The sequence below is a fragment of the Chiloscyllium punctatum genome, chromosome 31 (genome assembly GCF_047496795.1).
Source record: "Chiloscyllium punctatum isolate Juve2018m chromosome 31, sChiPun1.3, whole genome shotgun sequence".
NCBI classification, from domain to species: domain Eukaryota; kingdom Metazoa; phylum Chordata; class Chondrichthyes; order Orectolobiformes; family Hemiscylliidae; genus Chiloscyllium; species Chiloscyllium punctatum.
The window spans coordinates 62,566,311-62,590,233 of NC_092769.1; the positions used below are offsets into that span (position 1 = coordinate 62,566,311).

General features: G+C 45.3%; 2 protein-coding genes across 5 annotated transcripts in view; one reads left to right on the forward strand and one right to left on the reverse strand.

Moving 5' to 3' along the window:
• Window positions 1-16,469, reverse strand: part of LOC140456995 (uncharacterized) — a 54,393-nt gene extending 37,924 nt beyond the window's left edge. For 2 of the 4 annotated variants that reach the window (XM_072550880.1, XM_072550886.1), the window contains exons 1-3: window positions 16,331-16,469; window positions 14,951-15,095; window positions 5,264-5,413 (exon numbers count right to left, since the gene is read on the reverse strand). The gene's annotated coding sequence lies outside the window, so the exon portion shown is untranslated. Of the gene's footprint in view, window positions 1-5,263; window positions 5,414-14,950; window positions 15,096-15,738; window positions 15,841-16,330 lie in introns of those variants that run through there. The other 2 variants (XM_072550882.1, XM_072550884.1) reach the window with 2 other exon arrangements.
• A 29-nt stretch (window positions 16,470-16,498) lies between these two features.
• The window catches only part of LOC140456999 (uncharacterized), a 67,988-nt gene continuing 60,563 nt past the window's right edge, over window positions 16,499-23,923 (forward strand). Inside the window, exon 1 of the mRNA XM_072550893.1 lies at window positions 16,499-16,715. The gene's annotated coding sequence lies outside the window, so the exon portion shown is untranslated. The remainder of the gene's footprint in view (window positions 16,716-23,923) is intronic.

A 23,923-nucleotide genomic window follows, 5' to 3' on the forward strand; every position in this document is an offset into this window, starting at 1 on the left:
TGTTTCCTTCTGTGGTTGAAAATGAGGTTCTGTTTTATGGTCTCAAATTTCAGTCCCATTCATTATGTTGCATAAGATTAAAACGTAACAGGGAAAGTGTCACTGAGATGAACACCTGAAACGTTAGCGCACACAAGGCTGCAGGCCAAGTGCTGGAAACTGGGATGATGAGCCTCTTTCTGTGCTGTCAAACCTCAGTGACTTGCTCATTTTGGAGGAGAAACCTACCTCCAGTGAAAAAAAGCCAAAAGCTGTGTCATTAAGAAATGATACAAGCGTTCTTGCTGTCATCCCTGGTTAGGATTTAGCGCTTTCATCGCCATGACATGGGTTCAATTCCCAACAGGGAATCAGGATTTATTGTTCCTGACAGTGACAATGGGAATCCTCTCAATTTTAATATCCCTGAGAACATCATAGTCAATGGCCCAGCCTCTGAAAGAAGGGAAAGGTGCCTTGATCATCTTTGCTTATTCATTCTTCTCTGATTCCAGTTCCCAAAGAGTTTCTAAAGATTCACGAAGTAGAGACTGGGTTTTGTTGTTTGTTTCCTTTCCATTCTCAGGAGCTGCAGTGATTGGATCGGTGGGTTTGGGAAATTGAACAGGGCCCATGAGCAGCTTGTGTGACTATTTCAGCTTCTCCTCCTCTGATAGCTCTGTGAGACTGACTCTGATGTTCTCGGGGACATTTACTGATGTGAGTCACTGAAAGGATTCTCGTTCCTGCAGATCAGGAATTCAACCCTCATCTCGGCTTCAGGGCAATGAGGAATTATAAAGAGATCATGAATTACATGTAGGCCACATAGGGCTTGAACCTACAGTCTCCTGATCCAGAGTCACACTTGTTATCCATTGCGTCACTGACCCTGTGCATACCTAAGGCCTATATGCTGCAGAGTTGTGGTGTTACATGGACATGACCAGCAAGGTGAGCAACCATCAAAGCTAATCACCATCACTGCTTCACTTCCATGGTCCCCATTTTGAGAGGTGGTGAGTTTCACTGGCAAAGAAAACATTTGTCCTTAGGTGGCTGTTTCAGTATTCATTCTTTCTCTGATGGAAGTTGCCATTGTTTTATTCATAGTATCTCTCTATTTTATGCTTCACTCCAAGTGAAATATACTTAGTGAAACATAGAAAAGTACAGCACAGAACAGGCCCTTTGGCCCACGATGTTGTGCCGAGGTTTAATCCTAACGTAAAATATAGTAACTTAATCTACCCACCCCTCAACTCACTGCTATCCATGTGCATGTCCAGCAGTCGCTTAAATGTCCCCAATGACTCTGCTTCCACCATCACAGCTGGCAACGCATTCCATGCATTCACAACGCTCTGCGTAAAGAACCTACCTCTGATGTCTCCTTTATACCTTCCTCCTAATATCTTCAAACTATGACTCCCCGTACCAGTCAATCCTGCCTTGGGGCAACGCCTCTGGGTATTAACCCTATCTATTCCTCTCATTATCTTATATATCTCGATCAGGTCTCCTCTCTTCCCCCTTCTCTCCAGAGAGAAAAGTCCAGGCTTATTCAACCTTTCTTCATAAGGCAAGCCCCCCAGTCCAGGCAGCATCCTGGTAAACCTTCTTTGCACCCTCTCCAAAGCCTCTGTATCTTTCCTATAGTAGGGCAACCAGAACTGGACACAATATTCCAAGTGTGGTCTCACCAGGGACTTGTAGAGCTGCAGCAAAACCTCGCGGCTCTTAAACTCGATCCCCCTGTTAATGAAAGCCAAAGCACCATTTGCTTTCTTAACAACCCTATCCACTTGGGTGGCAACTTTGAGGGATCTATGTACTTGCACACCCAAATCCCTCTGTTTCTCCACACTGCCAAGAACCCTGTCTTTAATCCTATATTCAGCAGTTGAGTTCAACCTTTCAAAATGCGTGACTTCGCATTTATCCAGGTTGAACTCCATCTGCCTTTCTCAGCCCAGCTCTGCATCCTGTCTATGTTGTGCTGCAGCCTGCAATAGCCCTCGATACTATCGACGGCACCTCCAACCTTTGTGTCATCTGTAAATTTACTAACCCACCCCTCAATCTCCTCATCCAAGTCATTTATAAAAACTACAAAGAGTAGAGGCCCAAGAATAGAGACCTGCAGGACCCCACTCAACACCGTCCTCCAGGCAGAATACTTTCCATCTACAACCACTCCTTGCCTTCTGTCAGCCAACCAATTCTGAATCCAGATAGCCAAATCTCCCTGTATCCCATACTTCCTGACTTTATGAATGAGCCTACCATGGGGAGCCCTATCAAATGCCTTGCTAAAGTCCATATACACCACATCTACTGCTCGACCTTCATCGACCTGTCTTGATACCTCCTCAAAGAACTCAATAAAATTTGTGATGCATGACCTGCCCCTCACAAAGCCACGCTAACTGCCATTAATCACATGGTGCTTTGCCAAATAGTCATAAATCCTATCCCTCAGAATGCTTTCCAAAACTTTGCTGACCCATAGACGTAAGACTGACTGGTCTGTAATTGCCAGGGATTTCCCTATTATCCTTCTGGAAAAGAGGAACAACATTTGCCTCCTTCCAATCCTCTGGTACGACTCCGGTATCCTCGCCAGCGGCTTAGCAACCTCCTTTCTCACTTCCCGGAGCAGCCAAGGATAAATCTGGTCTGACCCTGGGGACTTATCAATCTTAATGTTTTCCAAAATTTCCAGCACATCAATTTCATCAATCTTGACTTAGTCCAGATTGTATCCCAGCTCCTCAAATTTTTCATTCGCAACAAGGTCCCTTTCCTTGGTGAAAACCAAAGCAAAACAACTCATTTAGGGCTTCCCCTATCTGCTCAGACTCCGCACACAAGTTCCCCCCACTATTCCTGATCGGCCCTACCTTCTCCCTGATCATTCTCTTATTCCTCACATATGAGTAAAATGCCTTTGGGTTCTCCCTAATCCTTCTTGCCAAGCCTTTCTCGTGCCCCCTCCTGGCTCTCCTCAGTCTATTTCTGAGCTCCCTTCTTGCAAGCCTGTAATCCTGTAAAGCTGTACTAGATCCTTGCTTCCTCTACATTATGTAAACTGCCTTCTTCCTTTTGACAAGAAGCTCCTCTATTCTCGTCAACCAAGGTTCCTTAATCTTACTCTTTCTTACCTGTCTCAGAGGAACAAATTCGTGCATCACTCGCAACAACTGCCCCTTAAACAGTCTCCACTTGTCTGCTGTGCCCTTTCTGTGGGACAATTGCTCCCAGTTGTACTTCTCAACTCCTGTTTGATAGCTTCATAATTTCCTTTTCCCCAATTAAAGATCTCCCTCGGTAACTGCTCCTTTCCCTCTCCAAGGCTATGGTAAATGTGAGGCAGTTATGATCACTGTCACCAAAGTGTTCTCCCACTGTGTGACCTGACACCTGTCCTGGCTCATTGCAAAGCACCAAATCCAAAATGGCCTCTCCCCTCATCGGCCTGTCTACATACTGAGTAAGGAAACCCTCCTGAACACACCTGACCAAAAAAGGCTCCATTCAAACCATCTGCACGAAGGAGGTTCCAGTCGATATTGGGAAAGTTGAAATCACCCATAACAACAACCATTCTACTTTTGCATTTTTCCAGAATCTGCCGGCCTATGAGATCTTCAATCTTTCTACTGCTATTAGGTTTGTAGAAAACCCCCAATGCGGTGGCTGTTCCCTTGCTGTCCCTAACTTCCACCCATATTGACTCAGTAGACAAACCTTCCTCAACAACCTTCGTTTCTGTAGCTGTGATGCACTCGCTGATTAGCAATGCTACACCCCCTTCCTCTTTTGCCACCCTCCCTGTTCTTTTTAAACGTTCTAAACCCTGGAACCATTCCTGCCCCTGTGAAACCTACATCTCCACAACATCATAGCCCCAAGTACTGATCCATGCTCTAAGTTCGTCACCCTTATTTCGGACACTCCTTGCATTAAAGCAGACACACTTTAACCGATCCCTTTGTTTCATTGCGTCAGAAACCTTCCCGATAGATTCAATACATCCTGTCACTGCCCCATCTGCAACTGTGCCCCTCTCAGACATGTGGCTCTGATTCCCAACCCCCCGCCAAACTAGTTTAAACCTTCCCGAATCACACAAGCAACTCTCCCACCCAGGACATTTGTGCCCCTCCAGTTCAGGTGCAACCCGTCCTTCATGTACAGGTCCCACCTTTCCCAGAAGGCATCACAATGGTCTCGGTATCTGAAGCCCTCCCTCCTGTACCAGCCTCGCAGCCATGTGTTAAGCTGCACTCACTGACTGTTCCTCATCTCACTATCTCATGGCGCCGGTAGCAAACCTGAGATCACTACTCCACTCGTCCTGCTCTTCAGCTTCCAGCCTAACTCTCTGTAGTCACTTTTCAGAACCTTAGTCCCTTTCCTGGCTCTATCATTGGTGCCAATATGTACCACGATTTCTGGCTGCTCACCCTCCCTGTTCAGAATCCTGTAAACCCGATCGGCGACATCCCGGACCCTGGCACCGGGAAGGTAACATACCTTCTGGGAGTCCCATTCCTGACCACAAAATCTCCTGTCAATCCGTCCCCTACCACGAGCGCTTTTCTATTTCCCCCCCCGTCTTCCTTTCTGAGTCTCAGTGCCAGAGACCTGACAACTATGGCTTTCCCCTGGTAGGCCGTCTCCACCAGCAGTATCCAATATGGCATACTTATTGCTGAGGGGAACAGCCACAGGGGATCCCTGCACTGACCGTCGGTTCCCTTTCCTCCCCTGACAGTAACCCAGCTGTCCTTATCCTGTGTCTGGGGAGTAACCACCTTCCTGTCCATCCTCTCAATCTCCCCCTCAGCCTCCCGGATGATCCGTAATTCATTCAGCTCCAGCTCCAGTTCCCTAACTCGGTTTTCGAGAAGGTAGAGTTGGGTGCACTTCCCACAGATGTAGTCGGCAGAGACATGTGAAGTGTCTCTCACCTGGCACATTCTGCAGGAGGAACATGCAACTGCCCTAACATCCATATCCCGCTACACTGAAAGCCCGCACGGGACTAAATAAAGGAAAAGAAGAGAAAATAAAAAGAGAAACCTGAAAATTTACCGAGTTTACACATTCTTAGTAAGGTTTGAGGAGGTCGGTGGGAGGGAGGCCATACAGTATAGGGTCTCGGGTTTAGATCTCACCCACTTAAAACCTTCCCAGCAGTCCTTTGCTCATCCCTCACACCTCTCGGCAAATGGATGCCCCGGCGCCTGAAGTAAGTGTTTTAAACTGTTATGCTCACCTTCCCAGGAAACTTTATCCTTGATGTTTTTCAGAGGGGTCATAAACCAGGCCGGCTCTGATCAGATTGGTTTGGTACAGAGATGAAAAGGATTGTTTATATGTAAACAGATGAGACTTCAGGCCAAAGTGGTCATGTTTTAGAAGTGACCTGTAGAATGAAAGGGGAGTGGTCAGCTCTCTAGCTGCACCAATCAACCACACCGCCCCATGGCCCAACCTTTCAACTCCCCCTCCCACTCTGCCGAGGACATGGAGGTCCTGGGCCTCCTTCACCGCCGCTCCCTCACCACCAGACGCCTGGAGGAAGAACGCCTCATCTTCCGCCTCGGAACACTTCAACCCCAGGGCATCAATGTGGACTTCAACAGCTTCCTCATTTCCCCTTCCCCCACCTCATCCTAGTTTCAAACTTCCAGCTCAGCACTCTCCTTGACTTGTCCGGACTTGTCCAACCTGCCTATCTCCTTTTCCACCTATCCACTCCACCCTCTCCTCCTTGACCTATCACCTTCATCTCCTCCCCCACTCACCCATTGTACTCTATGCTACTCTCTCCCCACCCCCACCCTCCTCTAGCTTATCTCTCCACGCTTCAGGCTCACTGCCTTTATTCCTGATGAAGGGCTTTTGCCCGAAACGTCGATTTCGCTACTCGTTGGATGCTGCCTGAACTGCTGTGCTCTTCCAGCACCACTAATCCAGTATTTGCTTTCCAGCATTTGCAGTCATTGTTTTTACCTCTCTAGCTGAGCAGTTTAGTTCAGTCCAAAACGAGTTGGGACGTTCAGCAGTGGACTATGTGAACAGGCTGTCTCTCTTTCTGCCCTTCTCACTTCAACTTATAAGCAGCTGTTCCATTTTAATACGGTTTTTCAAGAGAGTTTGCTTATTGGGACTGTTGTGTATACTCGGAACAGCATAATTAAGTCTAGTTTGGATGGACTGAGTTCTATAGGGGTCCTTTATTCTGATCTTTGTGATTCATTGTGTAATTTTGTGAATAACTTTCTGTCTGTTTTAAAATCTAGTAGTCTACCTAGCTAACTTACCCCAGATAATTTTCACTGTACACTTCCCGAAAGAAATTGCAAAGTTATGGTCTGGGTTGCCTGCTCAAGAATGTTTTGAGTGGTCTGGTCTAGTCTATAACAATCTGCTGAACAACATCAGATTATGACGGTCCCACTTTCTTCACACAGCAACATGGGCGACAATATGATCCGTTTCAAAGCTAGAGAGAGAAACATTTCTGTTGAAGGTGCTTCTGATGTGAAGAAATGACACAAGAGTATGCACAGGTCAGGCCACAAGTATTACCATCAGCATCACTGGTGTTTCAGTGGTTACATTATAGAGCTTGCATCGCCCGGGCTGGACGCAATTCTCAGTCAGGAACTGAAGATTTCTTTCTCTTGGGTGAATTATCCCAATGAAAACAAATTCCTGGTTACAAACAGAACGCACATCCTGAATCTGCCAGGATCAGCCCAGTGAGAGTTTGCTTCCATTTGGAAGGATAATGACAGCAGATACACGGGACCACTATCATCTGCACATCCCCCTCCAAACATCTCCCCATTCTGAGTTGGAAATATACCACTGTTCCTTCAGTGTCAATGGGTGGAACTCCCTCCCTAATGGCATCATGGCTGTAGTTATGTGGGAAGGAATTCAAGAAAGTAGATCATCACCTCCATCTGTGGAGTAAGTAGGTTAGGTAAGAGTTTCAGATTGAGATTGTGATTTCACAAGAATATATTGTCCTTGGCTAGTTTTACCTTCCAAATTAAAGTCAGGGACATTCATTGTGGAGTCACAGAAACAGTCTGATCCTATGTCACCATGCACCCATTCCCCTGAACTCAGGACCAACTCCCTACAAGCCTTTCCGCTTCTACTCCACTCCCAAGTATCTGATTGTGTGAGAACCAAGATTCTGTATGAATGCTTGATCCTTTCAAAGAATCCTGATTGTTTCAATGTCTCAGATCAGGTCGTGAGACCAAGTCAATGTCCCAGAGTCTTAAAGGAGGGAGAGGTGCTTTGACCGGCTCTGCTGAATTGGACAGTTCACCCTTCACTCTCCCCTGAGTCTGGTTCACGGAGTTTTAAAAGATTTATGAAGCTGGAGACTGGGATTTCTGTTTTGCTTCATTTTCATGTTTCCACCTCCCAACTGACACTCTTTATAATGTTGGGGATGGGTAGCGGTGGGATTGGGCAGTTTGACTGAGCTGATGGTGAGAAATTCTTTCCACTAACCAGGGTCAGCAAATTGATTTAAGGGCATTCGAAGGAGACATAGTTGCATATATATTACGCTTTTCACCATCAGCAGTGAAGCCAGCTCACCATGGGGAGAGAAGTTCTTGAAAACCTGATTCCGTCTTCTCCGAATGTGATATATTCAATTCACAGACCTTTGGGATCTCAGACCAACAGCGATTTCATAAAAACAAGCCACCTTCACGCACTCTCGAAGTGGCTTTTTAAGCATGTCAAACAATAAATAAGGGACGGAGTCGAAGACATTAAGGGCTTGTCCAGGATTTGGACCTGGGACCTCTCACAGTCCCTGCAGTCACCCAGAGTAAGAATCTACTGCCAGACCGAGAAGCCAATTCATTTACCAATAAACCAGGTGACAATCAAACAGTGACAATGTCCAAACCTTGGATGGGGTAAACCCAGGTTTAACTTCAGTCTGCTTCAGAATTATGTAATAACATCTCTGAACAGGTTTATTAGAAAAAACAATCTCTGTGAAAGTCGCAATGAACAGCTTCTTCCCGGTCTGTCACCCTGCTCCCAAGAGGGTGCCCTTTGCTCCTTTCCTCTCAGACCAGGCTCTCTCCATTGACACATGGATTAAACCATTTCCCTCCACAGGGCAGGCAGTGCTGGGGGATGGTATACCTCTGCAGCTTTCTCTCAAACACTGGAGGAGGGCAGGAGGCAAACGTGGCAGAATCAGATTTGCACAGGAAATTATAAACGACGATTTTAGCATTCACGACTTTTCGTATCACCTGGAGGACATTGCTGTTGGAAACAGTGTGGCGAATTACTGCAGGGACAGTATAAAATAAGAGGTGCTCTCCTAAATGATGTGCAAGAGCAGAGTGACCTGTGTTTCTATAGTGACGAAGATTTGTCTCAAAGGATCCTCAACAGAACTTTTGTAATTTCTTTCTATCTACTTTCTCCTTTAATTGCTGAAAAATCTGTAACATTCCCAACTTTTATCAGTTCCAATGAAAAGGTGCTGCCCTGAACATTTAACTCAGCTTCACTCCACAGTTGCTGCTTTACTCAGAATTTCCAACATAGAACATAGAACAGGACAGGCCCTTCAGCCCACGATGTTGTGCTGACCACTGATCCTCACGTATGCACCCTTAAATTTCTGTGACCATATGCATGTCCAGTAGTCTCTGAAATGTCCCCAGTGACCCTGCCTCCACAACTGCTGGCAACACATTCCATGCTCTCACAACTCTCTGTGTAAAGAACCCGCCTCTGACATCCCCTCTATACTTTCCTCCAACCAGCTTAAAACTATGACCCCTCGTGTTAGCTATTTCTGCCCTGGGAAATAGTCTCTGGCTATCGACTCTATCTATCCCTCTCATTATCTTGTATACCTCAATTAGGTCCCCTCCTCTCCTCCTTTTCTCCAATGAAGAAAGTCCGAGCTCAGTCTACCTCTCCTCATAAGATAAGCCCTCCAGTCCAGGCAGCATCCTGGTAAACCTCCTCTGAACCCTCTCCAAAGCATCCACATCTTTCTTATAATAGGACGACCAGAACTGGACATCTTATATCTTTACTTCTATTTTCCAGCTTCAGGGCAGTTTGTTCCTGCCCTGAGGTTCAGATGAAACATAGAAACGAGGAGCAGGAATAGATAATTCGGCATTTCAAGCCTGTTACACTATTCAGTATTATCGTGCCTGATCAGCCAACTCAGTGCCTACTTTTCCCACACCGTTTGACCCTTCAGCCTTAACAACGACATGGAACTCTTCTTGAAAGCATTACATATATTCGCTTCAACCACTTACTGTGACAGGAAATTCCCCAGGCTGATCAGTCTCAAGCTGAATAGGTTTCTCCTGATCCCAGTCTGTAATGACCTACGACATGCAATGAGAATGCAACCCTTTGTTCTGGAACACATCCTGGAGGGTCATAATCTCCATATTACTGCCACTGTCATGTGAAAATTGGCTTAGGGATAAGAAAATTAGGGAAATAAACACATGGCTAAGGGAGTGGTGTGGGAAAGAGGGGTTCCATTTCATGTGGGATTGGCATCAGTTTTGGAACGAGGGGGAATCAGTACCGATGAGACAGTCTCCACCTGAACCAATTTGGAACCACTGTTTTAGCGAAAAGGATAAATAAGGTGGTCACTAGGACTTTAAACTGGTGAGTCAAGGGAGGGGGGGAGGGAAGGGAAAAGGAAAACGACAGAGGGTCTGATGGCAGATAAAAGGGTAAGCAGGAGGGTAGTATGTGTGCAGGGGGGTTTCAGTTCAAGGCAGACTATGAGAGAAGCAAAGAGAAAGGATAACTCAGGAGATATTATTAGAAATGTTGCAAATCATGAGGGTAAGAAAGCTAGCATAAAGACACTTTACCTGAATGCTCGTAGCATTCATAACAAGGTTGATGAGTTAACAGCACAAATCATCGTGAATCCATATGATTTAATAGCCATTACAGAGAAGGTCACAACTGGGAGTTAAATATCCAGGGGTATCAGACCATTCGGAGGGACAGACAGGAAGGTACGGGAGGTGTTGTAGCTCTGATATTCAAGGATGACATCAGGGCAGTGCTGAGAGATGATATAAGTTCTCTGGAGAATGAGATTGAATCTATTTGGGTGGAAATTAGAAATTATAAGAGGAAAACAGGGTCTCTGATAGGTATAGTCTATAGGCCATCAAATAATAGCATCACATTGGGGCGGGCATTAAACAAGGAAATAACGAATGCCTGTAAAAATGGTATCGCAATTCTCAAGGGGGATTTAATCTACACATAGATGAGTTGAACCAGCTCGGTCAGGGTAGCCTAGAGGAGGAGGAGTTTGTTGAGTGTTTCCATGATAGTTTTCTTAACAGTATGTAATGAAACTGACGAGGGAGCAAGCTATTCTAGATCTGGTCCGGTATAATAAAGCAGGAATAATGAATGGTATCATAGTTAGGGATCCTCTTGGAAGTAGTGATTACAGTATGGTTGAATTTAGAATGGAGAGTGTGATGATAAAATGCAATACCAGGGTCCTGAGCTTAAACAAGGGAGACTACAATAGAATGAGGAAGGACTTGGCTAAAGTAGACTGGAAACAAAGATTTTATGGTGGAACAGTTGACAAGCAGTGGAGGACTTTGAGCACTTTGAAAAATTGCTTTCAACAAAAGTATATTCCAGTGAAAAGGTAGGACTGTAAGAAACGGCGTAATCTGTCATGGGTGGCTAAGGAAATAAGGGAGGCTATCAGAGTAAAAGAGAATGCATACAAAGTGGCCAAAAACAGCATGAAGCTAGAAGATTGGGAAAACTTTGAAGGTCAACAGAAAGCCACAAAAAGAACTACAAAAGAAAGTAAGATAGAACATGAGAAAAATCTAGCCCAGAATATAAAGGCAGATCGCAAAAGTTTCTATAAGTGTGTAAAACGAAAAAGAGTGGCTAAAATAAATGTTGGTCCTTTAGAGGATGAGAAGGGTCATTTAGTTATGGGATATGATGAAATGGCCGAGGCATTGAACAGGTCTTCACAGTGGAGGACACTAATAACATGCGGGTAATTGACAAAGGGACAAAGGTAGGTGAGGATCTGGAAACAATCATGATTACGGAGGAGATAGTGTTGGGCAAGCTAATGGAGCGAAGGATTGATAAGCCTCCTGGCCCTGATGGAATGCATCCCAGGATACTAAACAAAATTGCAGGAGAAGTAGCAAGTGCACGTGTGGTAATTTTCCAAAATTCACTGGACTCTGGGGCAGTCCCAGCAGATTGGAAAACAGCAAATGAGATGTCACTGTTTAAAAAGGGAGGTAGACAAAAGATGGAACATTATAGACCTGTTAGCTTAATCTCTGTAGTGGGTTAAGATGCTTGAGTCTATTATCAAGAAAGAAATAGCAAAGCAACTCAATTGACATTGTCCCATTGGGCAGATGCAGCATAGGTTCATGAAGGGCAGGTCATACTTAACAAATGTTTTGGAATTCTATGAAGACATTACAAGTAAGGTGGACAATGGGGACCCAGTGGATGTGGTGTATCTAGATTTCCAAAAGGCCTTCAACAAGGCGCCACACAAGAGGTTCCTGCTTAAGATAAGTATGCATGGTATTAGCATGGATAGAGGATTGGTTGACTAACAGGAAGCAAATAGTGGACATAAATGAATGCAAATTTGGCTGGCAATCATTGACCAGTTGTGTGCCTCAGGAATCGGTGTTGGGACCACAATTATGTACAGTTTATGTGGATGGTTTGGAGTTGGGGACCACGTGTAGTGTGTCAAAGTTTGCAGATGAAACTAAGATGAGTGGCAGAGCAAAGTATGCAGAGGACTGTGAAACTTTGCAGAGGAACAAAGATACATTAAGTGAGTGGGCAAAGGTCTGGCAAATGGAAGACAATGTTAATAAATGTGAAGTCATCCATTTTGGTAGGAGTAACAATAAAAAGGATTATTACTTGAATGGTAAAAGAAAGTAAGATAGAACATGCTGCTATGCAGAGGGACTTGGGTGTCCTTGTGCATGAATCACAGAAGGTTGGACTGCAGGTACCACAATTAGGAAGGCAAATTGAATGTTGTCCTTCATTGCTAAAGGCATTGAGTTTAAAAGCAGAGAGGTTATGCTGCAGCTGTATAGGGTACTGGTGAGGCAGTTTTGGTCTCCTTCCTTGAGAAAGGATGTAATGGCATGGAGGGGGTGCAGAGGAGGTTCACTAGGTTGATTCCAGAGTTGAGGGGGTTGGCTTATGAGGAGAAATTGAATAGACTGGGATTATAGGGACGGCATGGCGGTTCAGTGGTTAGCACTGCTATCTCACAGCGCCAGGGACCCAGTTCAATTCCAGCCTTGGGCGACTGTCTGTGTGGAGTTTGCACATTCTCCCCGTGTCTGCGTGGGTTTCCTCCGGGTGCTCCGGTTTCCTCCCACAATCCAAAGATGTGCAGTTTAGGTGAATTGGCCATGTTAAATTGTCCATAGAGTCAGGGGTGAATATAGGGTAGGAGAATGAGCCTGGGTGGGTTACTCTTTGGAGGGTCGGTATGGACTTGTTGGGCCGAAGGGCCTGTTTCCATACTGTAGGTAGTGTAATGTAATCTAATATTCTTTGTAATTCAGAAGAATGAGGGGGATCTTATAGAAACATATAAAATAATGAAGGAAATAGATAAGATAGAAGTAGAGAGGATGTTTCCACTGGTAGTTGAAGCTAGAACAAAAGAGCATTGCCTCAAGATTTAGGACTGAATTGAGAAGGAACTTCGACACCCAGAGGGTTGTTAATCTGTGGAATTTCTTGCCCAGTGACGTACTTGATGCTACTACAGTAAATGTTTTTAAAGTTAAGGTAGATTTTTTTTGAACAATAAAGGAATTGAGGGATATTGTGAGAGTGCGGGTCAATGGATCTGAGTCCATGAAAAGATCACCCATGATCTTATTGAATGGCGGAGCAGGCTCGAAGGGCCAGACGGCCTACTCCTGCTACTAGCTCTTACGTTTATACCATGCCCGGTTCAGACCTGTCAAAATTATTTACATTTCTCTGAGATCCCCCTCATTCTTTGAAACTCTGGTAGACGTAGCCTGCAGAAGAACTGCTACAGATTCCAAAGCCCACCTTCATGTGCATATTTATTGAATGGAATGGTGCATGGCAAACTCAGAACACCCCGCAGAGATGAATACGTGAAAGGGTGGCACTATGCAAACGCAATATGGCCCTTCCTCCGAAGGCAGACAGTCCTGCAGTGCATGTGTACTGCTGCTCCCGGAAGCTGAACACAGCCTCAGTGACACTGAGTCTCAGAGGCTTCCAGAGCCCGGGTCAGAGCCGTCTGCACCAGGGGACAAGTGGCTGGAGTTCATAGCAGTGAGGAGGAACTCCGTGTGGTTGGTCGTTGAAGACTGAAGTTGAGTGAGCTGGAGTCCCAGAACCCAGTCTTGAAGCACAGGCAGATCAGTGAAAAAGTTGCTTTACATCAGGGTAGCGATTGGATGGGGAAGTAGGTCTCTGGCCTCCTGTTTGAGTCAATTTTTGTTGTTTCATTTTCATCTGGAGTGGAAAGCAAGGAGAAGCTGCTGGGTTTAACCCCCAGCACTGCTGAGACTGACCATCTCCAATAACCACCATTGTGAGGGTGTGATGGGAAATTTTCCCAGGAGTAGTTGCTGCAGCACAGTGACTCAGTGGTTCGTACTGCTGCCTCACAGCGCCAGGGACCCAGATCAATTCAACCTCGGGCGACTGTGTGGAGTTTGCACATTCTCCCCGTGTCTGCGTGGGGCTCCTCCCACAATCCAAAGATGTGCAGGTCAGGTGAATTGGCCATGCTAAATTGCCAATAAATCAATAGGGGAATGGATCTGGGTAGGTGACTCTTCAGAGGGTCGGTGTGGACTTGGCCTAGTGGCCTGTTTTCATGCTGTGGGGAATCTAATCTAAAAAAAAACTAAAGGTGCCTGTTCAAAGTTCAGGAATTTATTTTAGGGAGAGGTATTTCTCAAGGATAATTGAGAATTGAATTTACATCTAATTTTATAACTGGGACATGAGCAAGGCTAAAGAGGCCAGCATTCACTGTTGTGACCATTCTCCCACAGCGCTGTTCACTGAGCAATTACAGGATTGTCAGGCAGCAGGTATGAAGAAACAACATGTACCACAAGAGGACCCTGTGTGTCTGGGAGGGGTATTTATGGGTGATGATTCCCCATACAAGTTGGTCTTGACCTTCTTGGAGGGCAGATCTGTCACAGCTATTCCTCTGATGTAGATAGAGGAAACTGTGTCTTTAAGTATCTCACTGCTTTCATTGTTTCTCCTCCCATTGAGGGCTGGGTCTTGTGGAGAACCAGGGCAGGCAGTTCCCTGAAGGGCATTTGTGAACTAGTTGAGTTTTTATGACAATCCAGTAATCTTTCATGGTCACTATTTCTGAGTGTCTTTCATACCAATTAGCAGATTCAATGAACTCCATTTCACCACCTCCTTCAGTTATAGAGTCATAGTCATAGAGATGTCATAACTTGTCCATGCTGACCAGATATCCCAACCTAATCTAGTTCCACCTGCCAGCACCCAGCCCATATCCCTCCAAACCCTTCCTATTCATATACCCATCCAAATGCCTCTTAAATGTTGCAATTGTACCAGCCTCCACCACTTCCTCTGGCAGCTCATTCCATACCCGTGCCACCCTCTGTGTGAAAAGGTTGCCCCTGAAATCTCTTTTATATCTTTCCCCTCTCACCCTAAACCTATGCCCTCTAGTTCTGGACTCCCCGACCCCAGGGAAAAGACCTTGCCTGTTTACCCTATCCATGCCTCTCATAATTTTGTAAACCTCGATAAGGTCACCCCTCAGCCTCCGACGCTCCAGTTCTTAAACAGTTCTCTTTCTCATACTCACCTTTTCCTGATTTAACTTTTTTTTTGAACAGAGAATCTCAGAGGCACATTTAATAGCAAGAAGTCCAAACATCCCATCAAGATCTGTGTGAGTCAATTCATCAGGACTTGAAAATCAATGGATTTTCAATGCTTGTCTGTTTTGTCTGTGGGAAAAGATTGCAAACATCAGTGTGACTGGAAATGCACTAAGGCACATCCACCCAAGTGAGTGTTCCAATGAACTGACTGTGGACAGGGCTTGAACCAGTTACACAGCCTGAATAACACCATACCATTGACAGTGGAGAGACACTCTAGCCCTGTCCTGTGTATGGGTGCGGATCAGCTGATCATCCAGTATGGACAAAGGCGAGGACAGCTGCACCTGGGAGAAACCATAGAAATGTGTGGGCTGTGGGAAGGGATTCAAAAGCCCATCCCTGCTGGAAGCTCACCAATGCAGTCACACTGGGGAGAGGCCATTCATCTGCCCCGAGCGTGGGAAGGGATTCAGTGAGTCATCCAGCCTGACACACTGGGCAGAGGCCATTCCCTTGCTCTGGGTGTGAGAATCAACTTGTCCATTTGACAATGGAATGCCTTACTTGCCAATGTAGTCAACTCAGCCACATTAGGGAGAATTAAACAATCCTTGGATAAGCACATGGATGATGATGATGGGATAGTGTAGGGGGACGAGCTGAGAATAGTTCACAGGTCAGCGCAACATCGAGGGCCGAAGGGCCTGTTCTGTGCTGCACTAAATCTTCTGAGACACCAGTGAGCACAGACTGGTGATTTGTTTACCTGCTCCTTCTGTGGGAAAGGATTTACTCAGTCACCCCCACATGCTGAGACACCAGCAAGTTCACAAGTGACGGCAGAGCAACTGTTGTTGTTTTTAACAAAGCTTTGATTGATCCAGGTCCGATCACCTCCCCCCTCTTCCTGAGGACCAGGAAGCAGATGTGGGACAAATATGTGGTGCTGGTGATGGACATGGGGAGGCCAGCAGAGGGTAGTGTGGTATTCCTTTCAACACTAGAGGGTCAGAGAGAGAGAGAGAGAGACTGACTAATTCATCACATTAATTCATTCTTTCAAAGTGTACCCCATTGCAGGCACACACACAGATAGAAATACGTATACAGAGAGCGAGACACAGACATACAGACACTTACAAACATCCATAGAGAGATACAAACAGACAGTATCCCTCAGTATAAGGTCAGGGTTAATGTGTTTAAGAAACTCAAGTTGATTTGTACAATAACCTCGTTAATTTGGACAATACATCTGTGTAATCACCGTTCATTTATAAAACGGATTGATTCATTTGTGGAGTTCTCAAACTCATTAAAAGTAAATTTGCTGACTTGTTTATTTCAGTTCCACTCACGCCTTGTGTTGATCGATGTGAAAATCCTTTGTGAAATAAATTTTGTGTCCATTGGTTGTAGAGGCCCATGGTCCTGTGTTGTGGTTGCTGCCGGTTTGAACCACAGCTTTGTCTCTGTTGTGGTTTCAAGCCTGGGGCCGGTGGGGGAGGAGACGGACAGACAGGCTGTCTGGAATAAATTACAGAGCTGCTGCTTTTTCTCACACCTCCTGCCTCTCGTCTCACAAAAAAATGCCTCTTGGATTGCTCCATACCTGGGGGAGGTGTGCGCCAGGTCGAGGAGGCTAGGAGCTGACTGGATGAGTTGGGATTTGGGCGGAGGGTGCCTTTGAGTTACAGACCTGAAGCAGGCTCTGGAACTGTATATAGTTCCTTTTGCCATGTGGTAAGTATCAGAGGGTTTATGTCTGTGTGTGTAATGGAGAGAGAATGTGGGCATTGTTGGAATCTCAATGTAAGTTTTGATCCTTTCACTTCCTCACCACCCCCAGCACCCATCCCCCACCCCCACCCCTCCCTGAACCATCCAGACTGAAGAAAACTCCAGCAGCAGGATCTGTCCCTCATGGGAGACAGGGAGTGAGAGAAGTTATTGAGAAAGTTGTGAGTCACTGGAAAGGTGAATATCCCCTCTTCACTCTCTCCATGACTTTCCTTAACTCCTGCCTGTCTCTTTGTGACTTGTTTTCATTTTTCTTATTTTCTCTATCTCTCTCTTAATCTCTCTCTGCTTGTCTCTTTTTATTCTCTCTCTTACATTGTCACTTGCTGCCCGTTTCTTTCTTGTTCTTTTGTGTTCTGGTTCTTACCTCTTCATTCTGCCTTTCTCTCTATTGTTTCACACTCTTTATTTTTACTTTTGTTGCCTGTCTCTTTTTTTTTACCCCATATGTCTCTCTGTTTCTCTCTCTCTCGCTCTGTTTTGCTCTATCTTTTGTATTTCTGACTGATTTTCTGCCCTAGTCTCTGTCCTTCCCAACTTAGAGTCATAGAGATGTACAGCATGGAAACAGACCCTGCAGTCCAACCCGTCCATGTATCCCAACCCAATCTAGTCCCACCTGCCAGCACCCAGCCCATAACCCTCCAAACCCTTCCTATTTATATAACATCCAGATGCCTTTTAAATGTTGCAATTGTACCAGCCTCCACCACTTCCTCTGGCAGCTCATTCCATACACACACCACCCTCTGCATGAAAAGTTGCCCCTGAGGTCTCTTTTATATCTTTCCCCTGTCACCCTAAACCTATGCCCTCTAGTTCTGGACTCCCACACCCCAGGAAAAGACTTTGTCAATTTATTCTATCCATGCCCCTCATGATTTTATAAACCTCGAAAGGTCACCCCTCAGCCTTCAACGCTCCAGTGAAAACATCCCTAGTCTATTCAACCTCGCCCTAAGCTCAAATCCTCCAAAGCTGGCAACATTCTTGTAAATCTTTTCTGAAACCTTTCACGTTTCACATTTGTCCGAAAGGAAGCAGATCAGAATTGCACGCAATATTCCAACAGTGGCCTAACCAATATCCATGTACAGCCACAACATGACCTCCCAACTCCTGTACTCAATACTCTGACCAATAAAAGAAAGCATACCAAACGCCTTCTTCACTATCCTATCTACCTGCAACTCCACTTTCAAGGAGCTATGAACCTGCACTCCAAGGTCACTTTGTTCAGCAACACTCCCTAGGACCTTACCATTAAGTGTATAAGTCCTGCTAAGATTTGCTTTTCCAAAACACAGCACCTCGCATTTATTTAAATTAAACTCCATCTGCCACTTGTCAGCCCATTGGCCCATCTGATCAAGATCCTGTTGTAATCTGACATAACCTTCTTTGCTGTCCACTATACCTCCAATTTTGGTGTCATCTGCAAACTTACTAACTATATCTGTTATGCTCACATCCAAATCATTTATGTAAATGACAAAAAGTAGAGGGCCCAGCACCGATCCTTGTGGCACTCCACTGGTCACAAGCCTCCAGTCTGAAAACCAACCCTCCACCACTACCCTCTGTCTTGTACCTTTGAGCCAGTTCTGTTTCCAAATGGCTAGTTCTCCCAGAATTCCATGAGATTTAACCTTGCTAATCAGTCTCTCATGGGGAACCTTGTCGAACACCTTACTGAAGTCCATATAGATCACATCTACTCCTCTGCCCTCATCAATCCATTGTTACTTCTTAAAAAAAACTCTATCAAGGTTGTGAGACATGATTTCCCACGCACAAAGCCATGTTGACTGTCCCTAACAGGTCCTTGCCTTTCCAAATACATGTACATCCTGTCCCTCAGGATTCCCTCCAACAATGTGCCCACCACTGAGGTCAGACTCACTGGTCTTTAGTTCCCTGGCTTGCCCTTACCACCTTTCTTAAACAGTGGCACCACATTAGCCAAACTCCAGTCTTCTGGCACCTCACCTGTGACTTATCGATGATTGAAATGTCTCATGATTTGGACTGGGGTGTACAAAGTTAAAAATCACACAACAATATCTCAGTAAGAGGCCCAGCAAGCACTTCCCTAGCTTTCCACAGAGTTCTGGGTATACCTGTTCAGGTCCTGGGGATTTATCCACTTTTATATGTTTCAAGACATCCAGCACTTCCTCCTCTGTAATATGGACATTTTGCAAAGTGTCACCATCTATTTCCCTACATTCTATCTCTTCCATATCCTTTTCCACAGTAACTACCGATGCAAAATGCTCATTTCGAATCTCTCCCATTTCCTGTGGCTCCACACAAAGGCGGCCTTGCTGATTTTTGAAGGGCCCTATTCCCTCCCTAGTTACCGTTTTGTCTTAATGTATTTGTAAAAACCCTTTGGATTCTCCTTAATTCTATTTGCCAAAGCTATCTCATGTCCCCTTTTTTCCCTCCTGATTTCTTTCTTAAGTATAGTCCTGCTACCTTTATACTCTTCTAAGGATTCACTCAATCTATCCTGTCTATACCTGACATATGCTTCCTTCTTTTTCTTAACCAAACTCCCAATTTCTTTCATCACCCATCATTCCCTATACCTACCAGCCTTTCCTTTCACCCTGACAGGAATATACTTTCTCTCGACTCTCATTATCTCATTTCTGAAGGCTTCCCATTTTCCAGCCGTCCCTTTACCTGCGAACATCTGCCTCCAATCAGTTTTTGAAAGCTCTTGCCAAATACCGTCAAAATTGGCCTTTCTCCAATTTAGAACTTCAACTTTTAGATCTGATCTATCCTTTTCCATCATGATTTTAAAACAAATAGAATTATGGTCGCTGGCCCCAAAGTGCTCCCCCACTGACACCTCAGTCACCTGCCCTGCCTTATTTCCCAAGAGTAGGTCAAGTCTCTTGTCTGTACATCCACATACTGAATCAGAAAATTTCACCCCTTCTTCAGTCTCTTTGTGCTCCCTTCTTTTTATTCCTCTCTTTTTATTGCCCCATCTCATTTAATCCCCCGTAACTTTCCTGCCCCGTCTCTCTGCAGACCCCCCCACCAGGATTTGCAGCTCCTTCACAAATTATGCAACCCAAAAACCATGCAGTCCTCACCCAAAGTTTTGTCCCCACCAAATTTGGTAGTCCCATAATATCGCACCCTCCCAAAAATGTTGTACTCCCAAATTTTTTCACATGCCAAACATTGGGAGGAGGGGTGGGGGTGGAGAGGGAACTCGTTTGTGGAGACCCCTCTAATTTTGCAAACACCCAAAATCTTGCAGTGGCTCCCTATTTATGTAGCCTCCCCACTGTTGTGTCCACTCCAATTTTGCAGCTCCTCAAACATTGTGCCCCCCCTCCAAAGCTCTGCATCCCTCTAAAAACTTGACACCCATTATCGACCACATAAATTTTGACCTTCCCCAAATAGTGTACAACACCCCCTGATTTTCCACACACACGATTTTCCCCTCACCTCAGTTTTCTGCCCCCTAATCTTATGCCTACTCCTGCTTTGCACCACCACAATATTATTTCCTCTTGCATCCTCCCCAAATTATGCACTGCCTCATTTTGCCCCCCCCCCCCCAATTATACAACATGCACTGTTATGTGGGCCCCCAAATTTTGCTCACCCTGAAAGTTTGTGCCCCTGCCAAAACTTGCATCCCAAATATTGCCCCTCTTTAGTATCGTACTCCCCTGTTTGCAGCCACCCCTAACTGCCCTCCCCAGTTGCACAGCCTCCCACAAAGTTATGCAGCTCTCCCTGTTTCTCCCCCCCCTCCCCCGCCCCGTTTTATGCCCACTGTGTGGTGCCTCCAAATGTTTGCAGGCCCTCCACAAATTATGCCCACCCAAATTTTGCACCTCCCCAGATGTTGTTCCCGCTCTCAGATCTGGCACTCAATCCCCTCCAAATTTTTGATCTCCCCCCCCCCCCCCCCCAAATATCATCCCTGCCCCATTGTTGTGCCCTTTTCTCAATTTACATCCATGCCACATTTTGTGCTGCCACTCCCTCCACTGAACACCCTCCCAATGTTGCCCCCTCACATTACACCCCCCTCCCCCAAATCGTATGCCTCTCACGATTGCCCCCAATTTTTTGATCCACACCAAACCCTTCGATTAGATTCCGGTCTGTAACCCACTCTGTGTGTTTGATATTCCACATATCAGCCACGCTGAACCCCAGGATTAGATTCTAGTCAGTAACTCACTCCAAAGTGTCTGAGACTGTGGACATAAACCTCTCAAACCTCTAGATTAGATTCTTTGTCATTCACTCCCTAGTATCTGTTACTCGAACATAAGAGCTAGAAGTCGGAGTAGGCCATCTGGCCCTTTGAGTCTGCTCTGCCATTCAATAAGATCTTGGCTGATCTTTCAACACCTCCGCTCTATTTAACCGATCTCTCACCAGAACTCTTAGATTATTTTTTGAACAGTAAAGGAGCTATCTTAGTCAACTACTTCACTGGGCAAGGAGTTGCATAGATTTACAACTCTCTGGGTGAAAAAGTTTCTTCTCAATTCAGTCCTAAATCTGCTCCCCCTAATCTTGAGGCTGTGCCCTCTTGTCCTAGTTTCACCCACCTGTGGAAGCATCCTCCCTACTTCTATCTTATTAATTCCCTTCATAATTTCTTATGTTTCTATAAGGTCGTCCCTCATTCTTCTAAATTCCAATGAATATAATCCCAGTCTACTCAGCCTCTCCTCATAAGCCAATCCCCTCATCTCCGGAATCAACCTAGTGAACCCCCTCTGCACTCCCTCCAGTGCCAGTACATCCTTTCTCAAGGAAGGAGACCAAAGCTGTACGCAGTACTCCAGGTGTGGCCTCACCAGCACCTTGTACAGTTGCAACATAACCTCTCTGCTTTTAAACTCAATCCTTTTCGCAATGAGGAACAAAATTCCATTTGCCTTCCTAATTACTTGTTGTACCTGCAGAACAGCCTCCTGTGATTCATGCACAAGGACACTCAGATCCCTCTGCATAGCAGCATGCTGCAACTTTTTACCATTCAAGTAATAAACCTTTTTACTGTTACCCCTACCAAAATGGCTGACTTCACATTTATTAACGCTGTACTCCATCTGCCAGACCTTTGCCCACTCAATTAAAATATCTATGCCCCTTTGCAAAGTTTCACAGTCCTCTGCGCACTTTGCTCTATCACTCATCTTAGTGTTATCCTCAAACTTTGATACACTTTGTGGTCCCCAACTCCAAATCATCAATGTAAATTGTGAATAATTGCAGCCCCAACACTGATCCCTGAGGCACACCACTAGTCACTGATTGCCAACTAGAATAGCATTCATTTATTCCCACTCTGTGCTTCCTGTTGGTTAGCCAATCCTCTATCCATGCTCATACATTGCCCCTAACGCCCTCACCTTTATCTTATGCAGCAGTCTTTTGTGTGGCACCTTGTCAAATGCCTTTTGGAAATCTAGATAAACCACATCTACTGGGTCCCCATTGTCCACTGTGTTCGTAATAACCTCATGGAATTCCAAAAGATTAGTTAAGCATGATGCACCCTTCCTGAACCCATGCTGAGCCTGCCCAACGGGATAATTTCTATTGAGATGCCTTGCTATTTCTTCCTTGATGATCGACTCAAGCGTTTTCCCCGTTACAGAAGCTAACTGGTCTATTATTCTCCATCTTTTGTCTGCCTCCCTATATAAATTAACCCAAATCCCTTGATTAGATTTCAGACTGTAACTCACTCACGAATATGTGTTATGTTCCATATAAAACCCCTGATCCCTTCAATTAGATTCCAGTTTGTAACTCATTCCGTTGTGTTTTGCCATATATAAACATGCTGAGACCATCAATAAGACTATGAACTCTAACTAAGCAGAAACTAAATGGTTGAATGTGAAATTGAAGGCAGCAAAAAGAAAACTGCTCTTTAATTTCTGTTACATTCTGTTACTCCACAAAACTAAATTTTTTTGGAGTTCAGCAGTTCAATAGGGCAGCTCATTACCACCTTCTCAAGAACTGATAGGAATGGGGGGTAACTGCTGGTGCAGCCAGTGATGCTATCATCCCAGGAACGAATGGGAAAAAAAATCTTTGTCTTCCTAATCACTTGCTGCCCTGCAGCCTAACTCAATGTGATTCATATTCCAGGGTAGCCAGATCCCTCTGTAGCTGAGAGTCCTTCAGCCTCTCCCCATTTAATTTAAAGGCTTTTTACTGATTCTTTCTGGTAAACATCACACTCTCCAATTTATACTGCATCAGACAATGTTTTACTGATCATCTCTACATTATCCAGTTGGAATACCTCTTACATCGTCTTCACAATTTAGCTACTTTCAGCAAGAATATGTTCAATTTTTAAATTGAAGACTGACCTGTTGGAAATCCAAATATCCTTTGGTTGCTGTGTGTCCCTTTGCTCAGTGTGTGTCTGTCTGTTTCTCTCTCCTCTCCCAGAATGTCTGTGAATTGTCACATTCGTCCAGTAGCCTTTTTGAGTTGGTTCATGGTTCACGTCTCCCCTGGCGAGACTTCCTCACTTCCCGAGTCCCATCCCCTCGTAATAACCATCAGTGTTTTGTCCTTCTGATATTTGTTGACACCATCATATTAGGTTTTTGAGATTTGTGTATAAGGATCCAGACAACAATATCTCTCACATACGTTGCTTCCTTGTGAAGGTCTTTTCCTCTCCATCGTCTCCTCCATCCTCACTTCCAACAAGAGTAAAGATTAGATTACTTACAGTGTGGAAACAGGCCCTTCGGCCCAACAAGTCCACACCGCCCCGCCGAAGCACAACCCACCCATACCCCTACCCCTTACCTAAACTACGGACAATTTAGGATGGCCAATTCACCTGACCTGCACATCTTTGGATTGTGGGAGGAAACCGGAGCACCCGGAGGAAACCCACGCAGACACGGGGAGAACGTGCAAACTCCACACAGTCAGTCGTCTGAGGCGGGAATTGAACCCGGGTCTCTGGCGCTGTGAGGCAGCAGTGCTAACCACTGTGCCACCGTGCCGCCCACTAAGATATTTGACCTCTTAGAAGATGTAATAAGGAAGGTGGAGAAGGAAGATGAGATGTTGTGTATTTGGATTTCTGACCAGTGTTCAATCAGATTCCAGGG